Source organism: Anguilla anguilla, chromosome 12, assembly GCF_013347855.1.
Source record: "Anguilla anguilla isolate fAngAng1 chromosome 12, fAngAng1.pri, whole genome shotgun sequence".
NCBI classification, from domain to species: Eukaryota; Metazoa; Chordata; class Actinopteri; order Anguilliformes; family Anguillidae; genus Anguilla; species Anguilla anguilla.
The window spans coordinates 23,939,495-23,962,952 of record NC_049212.1 but is presented as its reverse complement, the minus strand read 5'-3'; positions in this window follow the sequence as shown (position 1 = coordinate 23,962,952).

Genomic DNA, 23,458 nt, shown 5'->3' with positions numbered 1-23,458 from the left:
GCACCATCTGTCGCCATCTGGTCGACCGCCCTCCCCCCCCCTACCCAGTTCCTGTAAACACAATTATTAACAGCCACTCTGGTCAACGCAAAGCCGATTCCTTTCAGCATCACTGACTGAGATGAAGGCTGGAGTGATCGCTGTGCTGCTCTCTGCTGGAGACTGCTATCAGCAATTCGGCACATGAGTGAAGTTCTGTGGAAGTGACTGAGAACAGTTGTGAGCGGCTTGCGATCACAGTTTGCTATTGGCGCACAACTGGAATTCGAGAGAGGCAGTGGCCCGCTCCTCATATTGGTCCATCACAAGTTAAACATTTCCTCAAATCTACATGTAGGTTAACTGAAGATAACCACAAGGTCTATCCAAATAATTAAATGTACAGCTCCATAATTATGCTAATAATAATAATATCACACAAAGCCAAAGAAACACACAATGGACAGGTACTGTATATAGTTTATGCTCTGGCCTGTCATATGCTTTATATGATGAACTTCGAGGCTCTGGCAGTCTTCAGACAGTTCCAACTTTCTGTCCTCCTTGCTAATGCAGTGCTGAATTATCCTTGTACAGGATCTGAATGCAGTGAAACGTATCACAGTGAAATTCCTGCATCACCACTGCAGAATAATCCTGGACCGGGCTGCTTACAATCCCATAAACCAACACTGTCAGAAATGTAGTTTTCTTAGAAGCCATGTTTCCTTTCATGTTATTTTTCTTACAATAAGTGCATATAGTTAGCATTTTAATCTTCACCATTGAATGCTCTTTTCCAAAGTCCCCAGGGAGCAACAGGGGTAATGATTGAATGTACATTCCATTTCCAAGAGCAGGCCTGGGCCACAATAACACCAACCAACTCCACCCCCCCCCTCCTTCCCATCACCTCCCAACCTCCCCCATGCCCGGAGATCCACATTTATATTTCTGAATTTTTACCTGCGTGTAACACAATAAGCACCGGGGGGAATACAGAGAGAGAGAGAGAGAGAGAGAGATCAAAGTTCTCCTCTGCAATATTTATGAGAAGGCTGAAAAAAGAAAGCTTTTAAGGGTGCAAGGAGCTCCATGCTGAATGGAGAAATCCTGCCGGGTGCCGAAGCCCTGCAGAGTGATCAGGCTCATTATGGCCGCTCTCGCATTGGAACCCAATGTTGAACAGTACATTCACGTCCCCCTGCGACACAGCTCCTAAACCACAACTTGGCAGACTTTGACACATTGGGATGCTTTCCCTGACCCCCCTCCGCTGATTACTTTGTATTTGTGTAGTGCTGGCTGTCACTGTGTAAAATTGCTTGTTCCGGGAAAGAGAACCGTTGTGACCAAGAGTGAGTGGTTTCTATGGACAGTAATTGCCCCCCAGCCCCCCCAACCCCTGCACTGAAGGGGTACTGCGCACCAATGAAGACACCAGTCTGAAGAAATGGTTTCCCAGGCTGGAGCGGACTTCCACACCAGAACATCTGCCTGGGCAATGTCTTAAAGTGAAGACATGCACCCCCTAGTGCTGCAGAGGAGTCACTGCTGTGTGCCTGGGCGAGCGTAAAATGTTCCACAAGGACCTATCCACTTCACTGTGCTCCAAAACATTATTTTCATCACATCTGTGCAGCTTTGCAGATACAAGCATGATGAAGGGCTTTCTTAATCTCTTCAATACTATAAGCATTCAAGCTATTCACTTGACATCAGCTCTGTCTCCCCAAACCAGTTAGTTTAGTGTGGCGTGCATCTTCAGATGCTAGGTGTATGAATTAAAGAATGAAAATGGGTTACTCATGCAGTCATTCCCATATGGTGGCCTGGCTGTTGCACCACATATTTTAAAACCGCTATTGATTTTGATGAAGAATAAAAAACTGAAGAATATCATCATAGATTGCTAATACCCCCTGTACTTATAGCTAATGTTGGAGAAACATTGCAACATAATGATAACCTTGTTGGAACATTATTAGCTGGATCTCTACAACATAAGAGACAAAGTCACAAGAGCAATTGCGATTTCAAGTAATATGACATGCATGTTCAATGAGTATAAAGTAAACCAGTTTTTACCAGTAATTTGCTTCAGCTTCAATAAAAGGAGTGAATATTAGCCATGTAAGCATCATCTAGAGCTTTACTACGCCCCTCTTCCCCCCTACTGCTTTATAGACATATCCAGGAAGATGAATCCATGCAATTTGCATTGAGTCAGCTTTGAATCATGAGGATATATACCTGTCTAAAGTAGGTGGTGGTGAGGAGGATAATTTATTGAATAGATGTCCACAAATTGTTCTCAATCTTTTTCTAGGTTTCTGAAAACAGGAAACATTTGACAAAGGATGTTCATTTTTATTATTGGAGTATTGAGTATTTGCAGAAATTCTATCAGAGGAAATGTATACTTGCACTGTCAATAAATAAATAAATAAATAAATAAAATTCCAAATTAAACTAGTGTGTGGATTTGTTAGCTCACAAACTGATTTATATTGCAGTAGAGCTAATTCAAACATCATCGCCTGTCCTCTAGATTAGTGTCTGGCTTGGCTTGCAGGGTACTCTGTTTTGTCTGTTGCAATGCATTATTGTGGTGAGGATTGTGTCTCTCACCACTAGAGTGCAGTGCGTGTGTGTGCATGTGCGTGTAACACACGCGTATACTCATGGCCACACACACTCATGCACAGCACACCCACATGTTAAAATACAGGGTCAGATTGATAAACGAATTGAAATACTATGAATTCCTGGTATAAATGAATGTCAATGGCTCAGCACATGCATTATTCTGATGTAAAATAGCAGTTTATGTTGGCATTACATCTGCAACAAGTGCACATCATGTAGATTTTGTGTACTTTGTGTTCTCTTTGTTAAATGGAAGTGGTAGTGTGTTACCTGTGTACTGTATGACTGTAATGAGTATTGTCTTTCGGAATGAGTCTGACACAATTCAACCACGAGGTAAAGAACGAGACAATATGAAATGTGCTTTGAATTGTAATATTTAAATTACTCTTAATGAGGTAGCAAGTTTTTTTTTGCCAATACAGGTAACACAGAGGGAGAGAAGCATTACTCAGAGAGTAGATTTGATAGTCCCAAATGATCTGCACTGGATGGGAGTTTATCATTCAATAAACCTTTTACTTTTGTAGCCTCCTACAACCTCTTGTTTTTTCTTCTCATAATCAATACCACCTTCATTCATTTGTATAGCATTTTGGTGATAAAACATCAGCTTGGCATGTCTCCACAACTCCAAGCTAACAAATGCAGTGTCGTGATCAGGTTGCATATTTCGTCAATACTTATGCACAGCAGCTAAAACAGGAGAAGCCTGTTTCTGGCAGTCAGAAAGCATTAATAACAACTTATAAAAATGTACACATTTACAAAACATTTCCTTTTGACCTGAATCGTATAGTTATTTGATTTTTTCCACAAGATTACAGCAGGGAGGATATGTTGCAGTCGTGCGAGAACCAGTCGTATGAGAACCACGAGCACAAAGCCATTTGTCACTGAGCCAGCCATGTGAATGGGGAGAGATTTCAGGCTATGAAATGGCCCTCACATTCACCTGACTGATGTCCCTTGGGAATCTTGGGACCAAATTGCAACCAAGGTATATGAACTGAGTCTGGGGAACCTGATAGAGGTGTGGAATGTATAAATACCATATGGAACTAACATCATGCCATGGGGAAACTACTCTTAAACTTCTGTGATACCACACGTCGTCTTATTTCTTATACATACTCTGTGGTAGATATGGTCTTGAGTGCTAAAGGTATTTTTGTTTGTCCATTATTAGCAATTTGAGCTTGACTATTCATAATCTGAATGATGAAATGTTAAGTACTTCCAGTATATGGTCATATGCAGTCATTAAGCCTTATTTAACCGAATTGTGAAATTAAGGGTTTGGAAGGAATAAAAGCATTTCTTAGCACCAGAATTGCCTACCCCTGCTCTGTGGCATAAGGTGAGGTATGATATGATCATTTCTTTCCCACCATCGACATAGCTCAGGAGGTAAGACCGATTGTCTGGCAGTCGGAGGGTTGCCGGTTCAAACCCCGCCCTGGGCATGTCGAAGTGTCCTTGAGCAAGACACCTAACCCCTAACTGCTCTGGCGAATGAGAGGCATCAATTGTAAAGCGCTTTGGATAAAAGCGCTATATAAATGCAGTCCATTTACCATTTACCAGATAATGGATGGATGGATGGGTGTCAGTTAATATATTTGATTTTAAAATGTGCCATGGGATCTTTAATGAAAACAACTTGGAAATGATTGGATTTGTATTTGTAAATGTCCCCTACTTTCCAGCAAACACTTCTTTGAACAATAACTTAGCTTTCACTGTAGCTTTCACTGTTTCTCCCATGAAAGCAATAACCAACACAAGCCTAACACTATTTGACTCCAGAAGTTTGACATGACAAACATGAAGTTACAGGGTGGTATTCCTCAAATGCAATAGCCCAGGAGCACATAACTACCTTACAGGGCACATGGTACTACAGGACACCACTTGCAGTCAGACGTAAAGTGTTTGTCTCAACAATGGCTAGTAGCTTGTGGGCACCCTTTTTATTATAGGGAACTGTACTGTTCAAATGTCTTACTGATAGGTCAAACGAAACAAAAATGTTTCATGCACAATATGAGTTACTTCTGAGTGGGTCTGGACTCAACTCCAGGATAGAACACAAAAAAAAAAAATTGGCAGGAGGAATCTTCTCTCAGCAAGGCACTGTGGACAGTGGAGTCCCACAAGGGTTGGTGTTGGGATCATTGCTTTTTCTGAATACAAAAATAATCTTGACAGGGACATTGGAGGCTCATTAGTTAACTGATGATACAGATGATATTTGCAGATAATACAAAACTGTTCAGCTAACAGTCGAGAATCTAAATAAAGAACAGAACAGAATCCTGAAGAGGCTGGAATCCTGGAAAAAAGAAGTTTAGTATAAATAGATGTAAAGATCTACATCTGGTGAAAATAAAGCAGTGCTACTGCCATTGCACTGTGGATGTAAAAAGGCCAAGGCATATGTGTAAATTACCTAAAGGTATCCACAAGGAAATATCATTATAAGTATGTACAATATAAGTATGTCTTTACACTAAGAATAGCCAATGTGTGCAATAGTCAGGTCAAGTAGTCAGAGACCTTAGGGGTTTTCAAGTCCAGGCTCGGTGCTGTGCTAGAAACTCTAGTGCATTGGTAAATTAAATGGGGAGCATAGATGGACTTAATGGCCTATTCTCATCATTATGTGTTTAATGTTCTTAATGAAAATTGCATTTCTAGAGCAGAATGTATTAACAATTTCTATTCATTTATTATATGGAAAACTGCTCTTAGTTTCTCAGACTATTAATGGATCTGTATATGCATGCAAATAATGCTTGTCTATGTATTCCCTCTTGTTTTCATTAAACTGGAATACATTACAACTGGAATCTTTCAAACACGTGATTTATTTAACACAACCTATCCAAGGTTATTTGATTCAGCTCACAAATACAAGCATAATTTCTGTAACTACACAGCAGAAAGAGCTGTATACAAGCAGCCAAGCGGGAATGCAGAGCTGTTAGCCAGGGAAGAGAATTGTGAGGGTTCATTGGGGGGGGGGGAGGGGGAGTAAAAGATGGATTGGCTTGCTATATGCAGATGGTGAGCATTCGGTAAAGATCTGAACAGCTTGAGAGAGACATTGCAACCTTTCACGTTGCTGTGGGAACACAAAGAGATATGAATATGCAATTATGTATCAGCCCTCGATGGCGTGTGTGTGCGCCAGACCAACTGTGCAGTGGTTCACTTGGGACTCTTGACAAAGAGCAAAACAACTAGGGGTTAGGAGCATGCACTTCCTTAAATACTGTACATAAATAATTGGTGGTGGAACATCTGGGGGGTACACTGCACTTGAGTTGTTAGGAATTTTATGTCATCTACTGGCAGGTATGAACCTCTGTAATATAGTAGCTAATTTATTCCCCTTGTGTATGCAAATATTATTCTAATAGTGCAATCCAAGTAATATACAAAACAGTTAATGTCATAAGATAACAATAACACATATATTTTTTTATTGACAAGATGTGGATTCCATGCCACTGTGGTTGGAACATGCACACTTAAAACATTTAAAAAAATAAATAGCTTCAAATATCCTTGTATTTCTTTCATTGAATTAACCATATTTAGGCTGGTTTCAGTACATTTTAGGGATAGGGTTACATTAGGGTTAGGGTTATAACTAGGGTTAAGAAAAACAGTAAGCATTAGTGTACAAATTTAGTGTCATATTCAGGATCAAGGGTAAGGGTAAGGGCCAGGGTTAGTCCTTGATTTGGACATCCAAAATGTTTCACTATGGGGGCCTATCTCGGTAGCCTTGTGTGTTTCAGCATTTTTTCAGTTAAACTGATAGGTTGCGGATTCAGGCACAGCTGTATCACAGTATCAATATTAAAAAGATTTAAGATGGACTCATGGGCCTGCAATGGACAGTACCTGTGTATTGAGCTGTAACACACCATCCCTATATATATGAACTCTAAACTCTGGAGTCATTTACAAACACAGATATGCTCAGTGTAAAGGATATCTGAAGTTGACAGCTGTCAGTTAAAGGATATAAATAAGGGAGGTCTTACATGGCTCATGGAGGTTCATTAGGAGAAGATGTCCAATGCTTTGTAGATTCAGTGTAGCCAGTGTTTCTGCTCAACGACAATGGAAAATCACTGGGATGCATTGATAACCGGATGTGTAATGTTGACGCATCTCTACGAAAGAGGAATCTCCATGATAGCCATTATTGGACTTGCAGTTGATATTGATCCACGCAAGTGGATTTCCTGTTATGGCATGACAGATTGCTACAGCTAGAGAAGGTAGTGCAGTAGGTGCATGAAAGCTAAAAAATAACAATGTATAAAATCACAAGCACAGCTAGGAGGATGAGAGGACGGAAACACATACAAACCCCTGAGCCCCCCATTACTATTTGACGTAACATTTGCCATTATGGCACTTGGACACGCAAGACTCACACTTTGTATAGCACGTCTGTTCTTCAGCACGGAGAGACATGAACAGAAAAGCAGACACAGCACAAGAGACAAAGCAGATTAGAGTTATAGTGAAATAATATGAGTGTGTGTATGTTTATGCATGCAATCAGATGGAGAGAATAAAAGAGAGAGAGTATTGGTTTTACCTAGAGCCTGATTTGAAGGGCATAACAAGATATCTGCACTGTCCAGCACACCCCAAGAACCAAATGTAAGCATTCTCCTGTACTCCTCTCCATTTCTATGCGTGACTGCCTTGGCTGCAGTTTAATTGTCAACAAGGCCTTCAAACACTACCGCTCGTGCATGGCAGATTTCTTAACGCATTTCATTTATTGTGATACATCTCCAAAGTACTGGAACTAAGGAAAGAGAGCTAGGAACATGAATTGAGTGATGCATGTGGAATTCACGGTTGTTATATTATTCAGCAGACAAAAACCCCAAATGAGACTTGAGGTTATGGTCTGATAAGATATGCATGTGGTCTGTGACACTTCATATATTTACTGTGTTTGAGTTGCCTGAATATAGTAAAGCATTTCCATGTCGTAAAATTCAAACAATGGTAATATATGTTATTTTTGTTTGTTTTTCTCGGTTAAAAGAGGGGAAATCAGGGTATAATGCCATACACTTCTGAATCTGTAATTGTGTCCTTTTTCTTTGTGGCAGTTGGCAGCGCCGTTTGTTTGTTTTTGATGACTGACAATAAATTAGTTCTGTTGTTTGAAAAGGATAGAAGAGAAAAGGGGAAAATTTAAACTGGGTGAAAATAGAGAGCCAACGGGATAGTTATCATAGCTCTCACCAAAAACAAAGTAAAATATAGTAATTTTTTATTTACACATTATACTAGACAGTAAGCTCTGTCATCCCAAGGGACTCTTCTAGGCCAAAGCTTGTATTGATTGTAAGCAGAGCTGCCTGGAGCACTACTACGTTATTGAACCAAGAAGAATGCTCTTTCATTCTTCCCTCCCTCCCTGTCTTTCCCTCTCCCCCTGGGTCTCTTTCCCTTTTTCCTCCATTCTCTGAGTCTCATCCCCCCCATTTTCCCGCACACTTACCTATCCCCCTCACCCCCCCCATCTGAGTCACACCCTTCTCCCTCTCTCACTCACTCATCACTATTCTGCCTCTTCTTCATCCCTCACCCCCCTTTCCCTCCCTCCTAGTCTGAAGTGTAGACATTTATATTTCAATGCACCAAACTTCCAGAGAATTGTTTATCTATCTGATTCACAGGACAGATGAGAGTCTGAGTATGTCCACTAAACTCAGAGGTTCAGTGTTGTAGTTGATGTGATTAAAAATCGATTGAATTCATCTCTGATATAAAACTTGAGACCTAAATAATTTAACTGTGTGGAAACAAGTTAACTGTTTGGTGACAAGTTTGGTAACTCACAAATCTCAGTTACGTTCATTGCTTTCACTTTTAAACAAGTCCATTGTTTTATTGCTTTGGTGCTTTGGGACAAGCTCTAATCTGTCAAGATTTCCACTACTTTGTCACTAAAAGTTTTTTTAAAACTTTCCTAAATCAAAACATTGAGGGCCATATTTGCTTAGAATACCGCAAATTACCATCAGGGCCTTAACATTCTGCGTCACTGCATGGTTTCAGTTTAGTGGGCTATTTACTAAGACAGGTGATGTCAATGAGAACAGCCGTTCTCATTCATTTAAATGCACTACCAGTATTTCAGATGGAATTTTCACATGGCAAGAAAGCAACATTGTTGTTCCACTCTATCTTTGGTGAAGTTTTGCACAAGTGTCAGGATCCATGGATAGGCCCTGTCTCCTTTAAATGTTATAACACGTCTCATTAGTAAAAACTTCAGAACACAGTTTTAATATTTCAAGTTGTTTAATTCCATATGCAATTGCCAGTAATCTCCAGAATCAGTGTCTCTCAACTTCTCTAATGAGGAACTGTTCCTAAAGATGGAGTCATGTGTTTTAAAAAATGATTCTCTTCTTTAGCAAACATAGGGGAGAGCTGCCATAAATGTAACGCATGATGAATGTAACACTGTCAATTTAATGTGGCTAGCCATTTGTACATGCGCAATACAGTCCTCTATCAATTCCCAAAGGAATGGAACAATGTGATGACCTTTGTAAGAAATATTTTCAACAGACAAAAAACTAAAAATATGTTTTTCACATGGGTGATATGGGTGTTTGATAGCTTTTTTCATTAAATAAATTAAATAATTTTAAAAGTGTGTTTGGTTTATTCAGTTTACCATTGTCTACTATTTATTTTGTCTAAAGATCTGAAACCATTCAGTGTCAAAAATGCAATAATAGAAAAAAATCAGGAAGGGGGCAAATACTTTTTCATGACACTGAATATACCGTATACCCAAAATATTAAAGGCAAACTGGGAAAGGACAGCATTATTTAATAGGTTTATTTATTGAATTTAATATGAATCAAGTATGATGTTTTTATTCTTTTCACAACATTATTTTTAGACTTATTTTTTTGCTTATATTTAATTTATTGTTTTGAAACAGTGATGATTGTGAAGTTGGAGATTCTTTATAAAGTACAAATTCACTTCACTGTTCTCGTTTTTGGATTTTTAGTCTTCCGAGCTTAAAGACTTGTTTTGGATCGAGTCATACTGTACTTAACCTGGCTAAGCGCATTTGTTGAATCTTTGATTGAGAGAGGTATATATTAGCAGCAACAAAGAGGTGACTGAAAACAATATTTGAGACTTACCATGAAGGTGAAATGAGAAGAAAGGCATACCTTTGCAAGATAAAAAAAAAGATGATTTGTGTTTTACCTTGAGCCATAACCTCAATAAAAATCATAACTAAGGTTTCGAAAAATATTTTTTTTCTAGATTGAAGCCTTAACACAAGGAGTCAGAAATATTTATCCTTCAGTAGGAAACTGTATTCTCATTTTAATGGGAGTATTAGACAACACACTGAATTGAAATCACTGTGGCGAGACAAGACATGTCAAAGCACCAGCAACTGACATCTTTTCTGATAAACAAAGGACAAAGATATCGGTGCTGCTCATCTGAGATTGCAGAGGCTGGAAATGAAAGAAGCCATTCTTGATAAAGTACATTGATAATCCATCCTGCTGTTTTTTCAAGGAGACATACACCCAAGCCATCATCAGGGCTATATCTGTTGTCAGGTGAGAATGAGGCTTGTGTCAAGTTCTCTTGGCTCATTAAACTAAAGTGTAAAAGCATTGGTGAGGAAGAAAAACCAACAATAAAAAAAAAACAAAAACATTTCTTCATTAAACATGGCACCAACTATGTGACTACATGAACACTGATGTCCAAAACAAATTAAATAAAATAAAGACCATAAATAAATCTTATTGACTAGACAAAGCCAAAAGCCTGTCTTGGCATAACTTCATTCACTCTGCCTGGGATGGATGCTGGGCTTTATTTTCTTGTTTAACAATATTGCAGGATTGTGTTTTTAACATGCAGAGACTCGTAGCTATATGCCAGTGGCTGAAGTTCACTCATTGCAGAGCAATCCAGACCTTGGGCTGACAGATTTATTAGATCTGTGAATACTCCTATCTAATATCCCTCTCTCATGTTTCAGTGATTAATCTGATTATTTAAATGGCAGTGGTTAAGCTTCCCCATTCACAAAGATCTCCATGAGCAGGATGACCTTGAAGGGTCTTTAATCTTTCATTTTCATTTCGTCACACTTTAAACATGGCTTCAGTTCTGTGAACAGTATTTTTTCTATATTAATAAATAAATAGTTCTTTGTTAGAATAAATAATATTCTATTCGTATATTATTATATTACATAAAATGAATGTACTAGTATGTAATTAGATTACTTAGAATCATATAAATGTATATATTAATGAGTCTCCTACTATGAATTTCATCCTGTCATTTGCACAGCTTGGAAAATACTGGATCCTTGTCCATCTTGTTAAAATTGTAATGAACTAGGGATGTCTTCATTGTGATTGAAATCAACCCACTGTCCACTGATAAAAATGCATACATCCAATGAGCGCTTTACACCTCTCTGAACTTGCTGCAGATAATGGCTGATTCAAATTAACCACAATAAAAAAACCAATGAAATCATACTCTCCAATTGACCTGCCTAATACAAATCGCTCATGAAATGGTGGCGGGCACAGGAGAAAGCAGGGAAAGCCTGTCAACATGATGCGATATCGGGCACCGGAGGCCAAACATGATAATGGCGTGTTGAGCTCCCAGTTGTGAGTTTACAGACTGCTCCTTTTCTCAGCTTTAACTGGTTTTTACCAGCACGGACCAGGGAGTCTTTACTGGGCGGGTTGTCTGTCTCTCACTTCCTTAATTGCCTGATTCTCTTCTCAGCAGAAGAGAATTACTCTGTAATAGGATGCACAAACATACTGGGTGTGTTAGACAGGCATAGAATTTAATCATTTTTTAGGGTAAGGCCAAACACGTCTCTGGCACCAGGCCAAATCAGAAGGCTGTAAGACCAAAATCTAATTCAACATGAGGACATCAAAGCCAAAAATACAGTGTAAAAGCACTTTTCTTAATCAGACAATCATAAGTGTGTACTTTTATAATATAATTTTCTTGCTATAAGTATACTGCTGTATTATTTATACTGTACACTATACATATTTACATTTTCATATGATTTTCCTTGCTGTCAGATTGTTGATCTCAGATATTCTCTTCAATTCAATTTGATTTGTATTGTGCATTTTACAGAGACACTTTCACAAAGAGGTTTCACAGAGGAAAAAGTAGACCTGAACCCCCAAATCCCTACAGGAAGAAAAATAAACAAATGGAGGCAGGAAAAACTCCCAAAGGGAAGAATTCTCAGGAGGAACCTAACCATAGAGGGGGTTCCCATTAAAGTAGACAGTCCAAGCAAAGAAATGTATATTTACAGATGTATATTTACATACAACCTAGAGGCATGTGTCCTATACTGCAGCAGCATATTTAAAAAATGTGCAGAAAGTGGGTGTACTCTACGGCTTACAAACTCTGTCGTTTTAACACAATGCAGGTTTGGCTCATTACCATTTCCCAAGCAATTAGGAGCCAACTGATTCATTTTGGTCTTTAATTTGATCAGTTCAAAAGTTTTTACCTCTCTTTATGTAATCATTTGAAAACTATCACAATGTTAATATGGGAATTCTATTCTTCATGGCATACATAGCTATTTCTGACAAACAGAAATGTGGAGGGTAAATAATCCCTCAAAGCTTAATTAGGAAAAAATAATAGTGTTAGAATTCTATGCCTGCAATTATGGTTGGTACAAAAACCAGCATACACAGGGTCCCCAGGACTGACTTCGACAGGCAGTACCCGAACATGGCACAGAACAGCAAACCTGAGCTTTCACCGGCAGTGACAGTGACAGCACAGTCAGCTCAGCTCACATAACAGCTCTATGGTCCTGATTTACCATTCACAGACATCGTTAATTAAAGTCTTGACAAAAGAGGCACGTTTTCAGCCCACTCTTAAGGATGGAGGGTGTGTCTTAAGCCTGAACATGCAAGGGAAGATTATTCCATAAGATTGGAGCTTTGCCTCCTATTGTAATTTTAGATATACTTGGAATTTTCAAATTGCCAGCACCTTGTGAGAAAAGCAGTCTCGGAGGCGAGTAAATGATAAGTAATTCTCTAAGATGTTCTTGAGCCAAACCATTTAAAGCCTTATATGTTAGGAGTAAGATCATGTAGTCAGTTCTAAATTTAACAGGCAACCAATAAAGAGATATGAGCACCAGACTGATATGTTGACATTTCTTAGTTCTTGTAAGTACCCTAGCAGCTGCATTCTGTGCAATTTGGGGATGATTTAGGGCTGACTTAGTACAAATTAACAATAAGTCCTAAAGATATAGAAATTGCATGCGCCTGGTCAGTACTATGTGAGTACTACATATTTCGTTTTTCAATTTGTTTTTCCTATTTTCAGTGTTAGGGATTATCTGAAAATGGAACTTTCAATGCATCGTATTATCTGCCTTTTTTTTTTTTTGCTGCATGGATTCAGCAAGATTCTGGAAACATGCCTTAGGGAATTTGGCCCATGCTGACTCAATAGCATCACACAGTTCCTGCAGATTTTTCGGCCACACCTATGCTGCAACACTGCTGTTCCAGCTCATCCCAAAGATACGCTGTTGGAATGAGATCTGGGAACTGTGCAGGAAGATTTAATGAGCTAAAGTCACTGTCATGTTTGTGAAACCAACTTGAGATGATACACGCTTTGTGACGTGGCTCATTATCCTGCTGGAAGTATCCATTAGACTGTGGATATAAAGGGATGCACAATGCTTAGGTATGCTGTAGCATTCAAACAATGCTCAATGTGTACTGTAGCAAAGCTTAATTTAGATTTAACCAGGTAGTATATTACTGCCATCACTTTTTTATAAACTGGTATGGTCCAGTGTTAGATGTTCAAGAATAATTACCCACAACACAGAAGCTGTACAATAAAATCATTTTATATTTACATACACAATTCATAAAATGTGGAGGAGTGCAGGCGTAGGGTGAAAGGCCCAAGGCTAGGCGCAGTAAGGGCTTCAGGAGAACTGTGTACACCACTGCAAAAGGGGCTAGACAGAATAGCACCCATAAGATGAAGGACATGCTACACCACAGGCTATACTTTGTGCCATACACTTCAATGCAAACCTCAGAATACATAACAAACTAGGCACTACAAGTTTCAAGCCAGTGATCACCCAATCACACTTAAGGGAAGACAAACCATAAAGGGACCCTACCCCTGGGCACAATGGACGCATTCCTCCTTATAGCTTTTCCTCCTTGGCTCCCAAGCAGTAGGATCGCCATAGACAGACCGCTAAAATTATACAATTAAAGCTGAATTAGCTTCCCTCCCTCAGAGTCTGTTTTGGCACCGTCCAACTGCCCAGGGAATTACAGCAGCATTGGAGCAGCACAGGAACCACAATCACTTCAAATCCCGCTGAACCCAAGCTGGTGAGCGGCACCTGCTGTACTCCACTTCTATCCCCCCGACCCTGACTAAAAGAGGTGCCCAGCCTCCCCTCCTAGCACCGCTAATCACTTGGCTAGCTGTCTTCATTGCCAGCAGCCCTAACCAGCTGCAAACAAAATCCTGCCCCTAGGCTAGTGACAAGTCACAGAAAGAACTCTGTATCACTCCCTAAGACAAAAAACTCCTGAGGCAGCATGCAGCTCTGTCTTTTATCAGTTACTAGTGTCACCACACTTTCAGTCAGATCCAGGTTTGAACAATTGACCTGCAATTAGTTTCCTTTGCAACAGGGAGACAGCATTCCCAGCTGCCTCACTACAGTAAAAAATGCCGAATCTGTGCCAAGAAAACATTCTCCACACCATTACACCAACACCAGCAGCCTGCATCGTTAGATGGATCCTCAGGTTCATGCTGTTTAAGCCAAATTCTGACCGCACCATTTGCATGTCACAACAGAAATTGAGATTTGTCATACCACGTGACCTTGCAATCTTCAGTAATTCAGTTTTGGTGGACACATCCCCACTGTACCCTCATCTTCCTGTTCTTAGCTAACATGAGTGGAGCCCTGCTGCTGTAGCCCATCCACTTCAAGGTTCTTTTCTGTTAGCTTGAGCGAGTCAGCCCATTCTCCTCTGACCTTTCATTAACAAGGTGTTTTCAGCCACAGAACTGCTGGTCACTGGATGGTTTTGTCTGTCACACCATTCTCTGTAAACTCTAGAGACATGCCTTGCACGGAAATCACAGGAGGGCAGCTGTTTCTGAGATGCTGGAACCACTACTCCTGACACCAACAACCATACCACGGTCAAAGTTGCTTTTATTCATGCATCTTAAAATTCATATTTTGGTTGAACAGCCCTCTTCACCACATCTGCATGCCTTATATATTGAGTTGCAGCCATGTAAGTCACCATTTGGAAAAGCAGGATATTTGCATTAAGAAGCAGGTGTACCTAATAAAGTGGCCACTGATCATGTGGTGAACAGGTGAAAGGAAACCTGGAGGAAGGGCCAGCTTGCTGCCTTTTATTAGGGTCAAGAACTGAAAAACACTTTTCAACAAAAAGACTTTACAAAAGAATAAATGAGAAAAATGGCAACAAAGCACTCTGCAGGCTTAGGCAGGGTAAGGTCCATAACAAGTAGGGAACCCACAAACAGCAGTTGTCTCAAGTAAATGGTCCCCTGACAGTCAAGCCCTTTTATCAGGCCATTGATTTGGCAATAGGCAGAAGCTAGGCTAATTGCAATAAACCTCAGCCACCAAAAGAAAATATATTATAAGCCTCTGCCATAGGTAAGTTTGAAGGAGTGGTGTGGGACTTTGACTGTGCTCCACTGGTCAACGGACGCAATGGACAGGCATCTACCCACGGCCTGCAGTATTAGACAACACAATCATAGGGCACTGTACTCGCTTATTTCAGAGGAGCAGATAAAACCGCAAATTCAGAACATTCAACACTGTCAGCTACCCAATATCCATTACAGCCTGGAGTCACACAAGATAAGAGGGCAAAAGAGAGTTTGTGAGAAGAGGGGGTGTAGAGAGTGAGGGACAGTGTGAAATAGAGAAGGAGGGAGTAATGGAAGGAATATATGCTGGAGACAGGAGGTAAGTGGGAGAGCACAGAGAGAAATATCAAGAATATAGAAGAGATGGAAACAGGTCATGACAAAAGTTGAGGATGTGGGAAGGATGGAGAGTAATACATCGAGATAGGACAAGGGGTACAAATGGAACATTCCCTTTTTAAAACAACCAGGATTTCACTACCGCTGTAGGAGGACAATGAAATGTGGCTGCAACAGTAGCATCATGGTCAGGTTCCTTTTCCATTCAGTCTTAAAAAGACAGGCATTTTGACAGTACAATTTGGCAACCCAGTTAAATGACAGGATGTTTAGGTACTGAATCCATTTCTCTTATTATCCTAGCTGTATGTCTAATGCTTTCAGTAAAAAAAAAGACAACATCCTGTTCTGTCAACCGTAGAAGGGAAGGGGACCCCATCTTTAAATATGTCTTCAAAGTTACCTGTTCAGAACAGTTTTTCATAAATACAGGAAAGAGGCTTCTCCTCTTAAGGCAAACTTCCATTGTGTGGATGGGCCCCATAATAAAGTTTTCAAATCCAGACCGTGCCACTGTTAGCAGGCCGCAGCCCCGCAGGATGGCACATAACTAGCTGTAGCGGCACCCAGGTCGGGAAGGATTTCACTTGGCAGGACATCCATCTCTCATCTAGCACTAGCAGCGACTTCTGTTCAGTTAGGGGTCAACAGCCTGCCTGCACATATAAAATTTTCCCTTCATTGTCAACCATGCAAGCTTAGCTGGTAGAAACACACAGCAGATTGACAGTGTTTTGGGGAAGGATGCATGCTTGTCTGCTCAGTGCATGAGCAGTGCATGCACACGCAAATTGAGCATTCATAATTGGGAGAAAATGGCGATAAAATGCCTGTGTACAAAAATCTAGTCATGGTATCATCTCTTTCAAAAGATTGCATACTAAACGTGGAACTGTTAGATTTTCTGAATGGCAACGTCCCATGTTATACACAAGGGGGTAGTACATTTATTTCTGGGAATGGGATGAGGACACTAAATGCAGAACAAAGATTCAGCTGAATTTCACATCACATAAATTAGATTTAATTCTCTTAAATAACAAAATGTTTATTGTCCTGTGTGAGTTTACAACTAGCAATATTTGCTATAGCATATATGCAGTATAGCTGGAATTTAACATTCTAAAAATGTTAAGTAAAATGCTAAGTAAAATAATAGCATAAATTTCATCAGAATATTTCTGAATACCGAATGAAGTATAAAATCACATAATTTGTGACAGCCAGAATTTTAGACATGAAGGATTAAAAATACAGCTTGAGAAAGAACAGAAATCGATTCTGAACAGAAAAAGAAATAAATACTGAGAAAAGCTGGTATACTGAATCTTACTCTAAAATATTGCTTAATTTAAAAAACTTGGATCAAGACAATTTGGCTGTGTCTGACTATCCAGTATTTGTCTTTTTGCTATTGTGAATAATTATTTACAGTGCTGTTTACTCAACCACTGGACTCAGAAAAGGATGAGCGGAAATAACTTAAAAGCATGTGACTTTGTATAAGAGAACTCAGTCGTCTTCAATAACCCAATCATCCTCTCAATTTGAAGTTGATTTGGGATAATGGATTGGGGCATCTTTGGACAACAGGATAGATCTTATATTCTGACAGGATTCTTAATTGTATTGGATTTTCAGGCCAACAGTTACCACTATGGGGCACACTTTATCATTTGTCTCTTTTTCATTTGGGAAGCCCAGAAAACCAGCGAGTGTACGTGCGCAAACCCTTAAAGAGGCTCTGGTCAGTCTTCAGTTTATCTATTGTGTGGCTCTGTAAGATTCTGTGCACAATAATGCATTCACTTCACCACATGGATTCAAAGTCTCATGCTGATATTCCCATACTAAATGTGTAAACACGTGTCAAATCATTAAAAACTCTCCTATGTAGGCAAAATCATAGAAAAACCAATAGTCACACACACACAAAACCCACTCTTATTGACTTTATTGTGGAAGATTTATGTTGGATGCCTTGTATATAATTCCAAATACTGATTAACAGCACACCATGGTTTAGACACTAATAAGTGACTTCACACTGTTGTTTCCATCTTTTCTCACTCCCTGTGCTTTGCACATTAATTATGTGTTCATACGTAGGAGGCTGCAAGGCTGGGGAATAACTGGTCAAATTCTGCCAGTGTTAAAGTCTGGCAGGGTTACATCAGGGTTACATTAGTTGCTCTCAAAAAAAGTACCAAGCACCACATAGGCTGTCAGTTGTCATCAGTACCTCTGTTCCAATAGGTATGAGCTTACTTCCGTGGTGGACCAGTGGTATAAGAGAGTCAGTGGCTCACAAGTGAGAGCACCAATAGAGTGCACAGTTTGGTAGCAGTGCTCCAGCTATGTGTGTGAGGGTAGCGTGGCAGTAACTGATGCGGCACAATTTCTGAATCTAAATGGGTGAAGACGGGGCAATATTAAAATGTTGTGCCAATAGCTTGTTTTGAAATGACCACATTTAAATGAACGGGGCATATAACTGGAAAATCAAAATCAACATTTACAACATCTGCATTTTGTTGTTGATGGTCTCGTACTGGCAATAAGAATTTATAGCAAGAATATTTTATAGGGGCTACAAAATGAAGGTGCAGACAGCATGAAAAAGATGAAGTTATACTGGAACTGAACGTTCAGCCAGAGCAATAAAATTGCAAATTGGATGGTGGAATATACAACACAATATATAAATCCAAGTATAAATCCAAAGAGTTCTTATTATACATTAGTTAAACTGCATTCATAACACGGTTTTTAATCTGGGTCACCATATTATAAAAAAGACAAAGTCAAAAACTAAGAGCAGCCCAAGTCTTACACAGACAACTAAAAAGATTAATAAGGAGGATCGTGGAAGTGATTTGAGGCTGGTTTCAGATAGCAGAATCAGAAGGCACAGGTGGGAATTAAACAAATTTCTCAGGAACTCTGGGAAACATTTATACACTTGCCAAGTGCTGCTAAATGTTTTGAGGGTTTTAGGCCCTCAGAATACATAATAGCATGTGAGGGTACTACACAAGCACATTTGTATTCGCGTGTATTAAACATCAGTGACTTATGCTGCATGTACAGTGGATTCATGCAAATCATAAAAATTAAAAAAAATTATCAAATACAAAAACTGCTGAGGGTACAATTAACTTTGGCTGTCTGATGCATTGCACATACATTTTAATAAAAGTCAAAATGTGGAACAAACCTTCAATATAAAAACATTGAGACTTACCAAGCTTGTTTATAACCTTAGCAGGGCTGCCTGACTTGCTAGTCTGCAGCACATTATGGTTCTGAAGAGATAATGATATGATTCAGAAATTACAAAAAAAAAAAAACTTGTGTAGTGTGTCAGCCCAACCCTGCAAAAATGTACATCAGGTTCACTCAATACGCAAGCATATCGTTTTCAAGAACTGTAGTGTACAGTATGTACAAGTATGCTTTACTCAGATGGAGTCTTAAAAAGTCATAATTTTGAAGATCTCTATTATCCAAATTACAGTGCCATTTGTAGTGCTGAACACAAAGTAAAGCATAATTCCTGTGTAGTACATAATTTAATTTGCTGAACATTTAGGATTTTGTAAAGTAAAAAAGAAACAAAAAAAACTTGAGGATATATCGTCTGAAAATGTAGAGCAGTCAGGTTGGAGAGGGAGATGGGAAGCCTCATTTAGAACAGGTATACAATAGAAGGAAAAAATATTACATTGATGTGGTGTTCAAAACATAGTGATTTGATTATGGTTCAGCTGTGGTGATTTGAATTAAGCATACGGTAGCTGAAAAGCAAACAGATAAACTCACCGGCAACAACAGCAGAGAATTGCATTCCCGAATTTCTATCTTTCAAAATTTGTAGCTTTCCCCCAATCCTCATTTGCAGAATACAGGAGCACAACTGTATCGGGATATATGAGGCCTGATAACTAATGCAAGTGTGTAATTAGCAGGCTAGTGATAGAGAAAGTAGACAGAGTTTGAGGACATTAATGCATGAAAAATTTGCAGAAAATGTACCAAGAAACACACGCCAACGATGCTATTTTGTGGCGCGTTTTGTCAGAAACCTGTTTCTTTGAAGCTGCAACGGATGTGCTGTGATTAGCTTCTGCAAGCCGGAGAGAAGATGGATTATGTTCCCCTCCTTCAGACCAAACAAACAAGCGCGTGTGCACCTTACGCACTTTTTTGTTTGACATTTGCACATATTAACATTTAGCACATATACAAATTTATGTTCAGAACATGCACATCTTTGTGCTAAAAAGAAAGGCATGTTTTAGCTTTACACATCCATGTTTTACTAAAGCCTGTATGCTTTCAAATTGAGATCTACTGACATGAGAAGAGAACAGTCTTTGTGAGCTGAATTGCTGCATGTGAACGGTAAAGGCAGGGGAACGTCTGACATTTTGACAGGCTGAATGTGCAGGCTTGAGAAGGGCTGTGTGGGAGGTGAGCGTGCCCGTCCAACGTTCTGCGGTGTCCTCTGGCATTCACAGATGTGGGCTCGGGCGCAATGGATCAACATTCTGCCCCTGAGGTAGCCTACGGATGACATCACTCCAACTTCCCCATTTCAGCAGGTTGCTCTCCAAACCAGTCTTACACAAACCATGAAAACCCCCGGTAGCAACTTGACATTTTGTGACCTTTGTGTGGAACTACGTGAGGCTGATCATCATCGCAGAGCGCTTCTCTGACTACCATCAGCCCCTGCAGGCAGCGATGATGTAGAAATCCACCCAGCAGCAGCAAATACAGAGGGCTGATTACAGCTGTGGAGACATTCGTATTTGCAGAGGAGATGTGCTCCTTTCAATTGTAATGAGACATCGGCGGCAGTTCTCCATTCTTAGCCCCTTCTTATTGTTACCAAATTGTGTTTTATCATGTTACTTTCCATTTTGAAATTCTAGCTATTGTTATTTGTTTTAAAAGTATACATCCTAATCAGACAGAGCAGTGAAAATGAGTGGGCGTATTCGCATCCCCTCAACATTAGCATGCGTGCTGGATTTCTGTTTGATGTGCAGTGAGGAGAACAGGATAGAGAATTATAACATCTATATGTGGAAAAAATAGTTTTGTTGTTTTGCAGCTGGCAGCTGTTTCATTCCCTGATTCAAGTCACATGCCTCACAAGGGCCACACACTCTAGTTTGAATTGTTCAACTAGAATTATTTAGTATCGCATTTATAAGATATGCAATTGATTCTATTCTAGATTTTTTTTTGCAGCAGAGTTACCATTTGACTGCAGAGGATGTCTTATTTGTATTTGGATAAATGTCTTGCATGAATTCCATCAGCAGATATTTAGACAAAGCCCATGCATCGGTTAACACCTGTGTAATGAGTTCACACCTGTGTATGAGTGAACACATTCTATGGTTTTCAAGTACCTTTGTTCTTGTAAGCATGTGTGTGTGTGTGTGTCTGCATATCTGTCTGTGTGCATGTTGCATGGCTATTTGCGAGAAGTTGTGTCTGTGAATTTGTGCAGGACTGTATAGTACTCACATCTGCATGTGTTTTTATATGTGTCCGAGTGTGTATGTGTATGCACCTATGTATGTGTGTGTGTGTGTGTGTGTGTGTGTGTGTGTGCGCGTAGGCGTGTGAGTACGTCCTTGTAAGTGGCTATGGGAGCATAAAGACTGCACTCATTTAGAGGAGCAAAGAGATGGCAGCGCCTCCACTGGGGACTGATCTCAGCTGTGAACACTGAGCTCATTTTCACTGCAGCCTGGATTCAGTCCCCGTCCTCTATCCCTTGCACCCTGGGTATTGCGCAACAACCCCGCCAATTAGACTGGGTGCAGGACTGAAAACAGTTGTAATGCATAAAGCCCAAACCAATGTGTGCACCCTCTGCCAAAGCCACAATGCTCAACTCCACCCACCCTGCTTATTTCTCACATAAGGAACTGGCAGCCATACTGTGCTCTTGCATCACTGCTAGGCCATCCACACCCACACAGGGACCATGCCAGCTGAGCACAATCATGCTCCTTATACACAGCTGTGAGCAAGTGACTATTGTGATGATTGACAGTATACTTGCTTTATTTCTTTCCTTCTGTAAATTTCTCTTATGCTTTTTTATCTTGGTTTTATTTATTTATTCATTTTTTGTGAAGCCCTTTGTGTAGTATTTTTAAAAAGTATTATGCAAATAAAATGTGATATTTATTATTTTCTATATCTGACAACAACAAAGCTGTAAACACTTGGCCTCACATTTATCAAAAGCTTGTACAAGTAATCTTGTGTGTAGGCACATTTTCACAGAAAAGTAAATTATGTATAATATGAATCTAAATATAACAAATATTCTTGTTGTTGAAAAGAACCATCTCATGAGGTATGGCATTTTGGCAGTGCAAGCCAAAAGAATTTGTTGTGGAAACTAGAACACAGTAAAACCTCATAGAATATACACACTGAGCACTCAACTAAACAAAGTATGAAAATGGAAGTAACATTTGCAGCTGTGCATGAGGAGTATCAATCTTTTTATTATCAGTGATGCAAAAAGGCAAGCAATAAAAAGAAAACTTCTCCGTTGATAAAAAGCTTGCAATAAAAATAAGACAAAGTGCATTGCCTTGCACTATTGCTAAAGATATTATGTGGAGAAAATCAACATAGCTTTTTATGTTTCACATAAAGAAGTCTTATAGTGGCGCGTATTTTAGTAAATCATGTGGCTGCTTGTCCTACGATGTTTATTCAAAATCTATTCAATCCTCTGGAATGGTGAAAAAAAGAAAACATCATACAGTCATGTATCACGTGCATTTAGGTGCAATATTTTCATAACATGAGATGTAAATACAAAGAAGAAGGATGCATTTAATTCACTCTGAAAATGACTTTGGGAAAGGGGAAACAAACCACAAAGAAAGAATATGTAAAACTTGTGTTAGGAGATAGTCGTCTAAAACCTTGATAATGTAGGTGGGAAGAACACCTGTTTTATACAAAATGTTTATGCATAGGAAATACTGAGATAAGATGCATTTTATTTTAAGGTGAGTTTGAAGGTGAGGTGAATTTGAAGGTGAGCAATTATTTTTACAACAACTGGATTAGTGTTGTTTATTTTTGTAGACTACCTGGAAAAAATCAGCTTACCAAAATATATTTCCTTATTTGTATAGCAATACACTGTTTTCATATAAATACTTTTAAATGTATTTAACTCTGCTTAAATGCAGTTCATGCAGTTTGCTTCAATGTACTTGTACTTAAAGGATTGTTCATCACACCTTGAGAAATCTGGATGTTGTTATTTAAATTTACTTGTAGCAATCTAAACAAATATAGCTTGATTAATTTCATGAATTGCAAAATGCATCTTTTTAAAAATCTGTCATGCTTGGGTTCCCATTTGGCGTGGTAATACATTTCCCTTCAAGCGTTTCCCCAGAATCTCATAGATATTTCTGACAAACAAATCGACAGTTGTATGATAAATGTGGCCCCTTGTGAGCAGCTGGGGGTTGTTAATGCATTAGTAACCTCAGAAACCGCATCCAACTTACATAAGCTTACCATATCCTAGCAGGGCATAGTAGTTGTGACCCTTTGCAGTACCCTCCTGATCAGCTATAGCCTGGCCAATTATATCCAGGC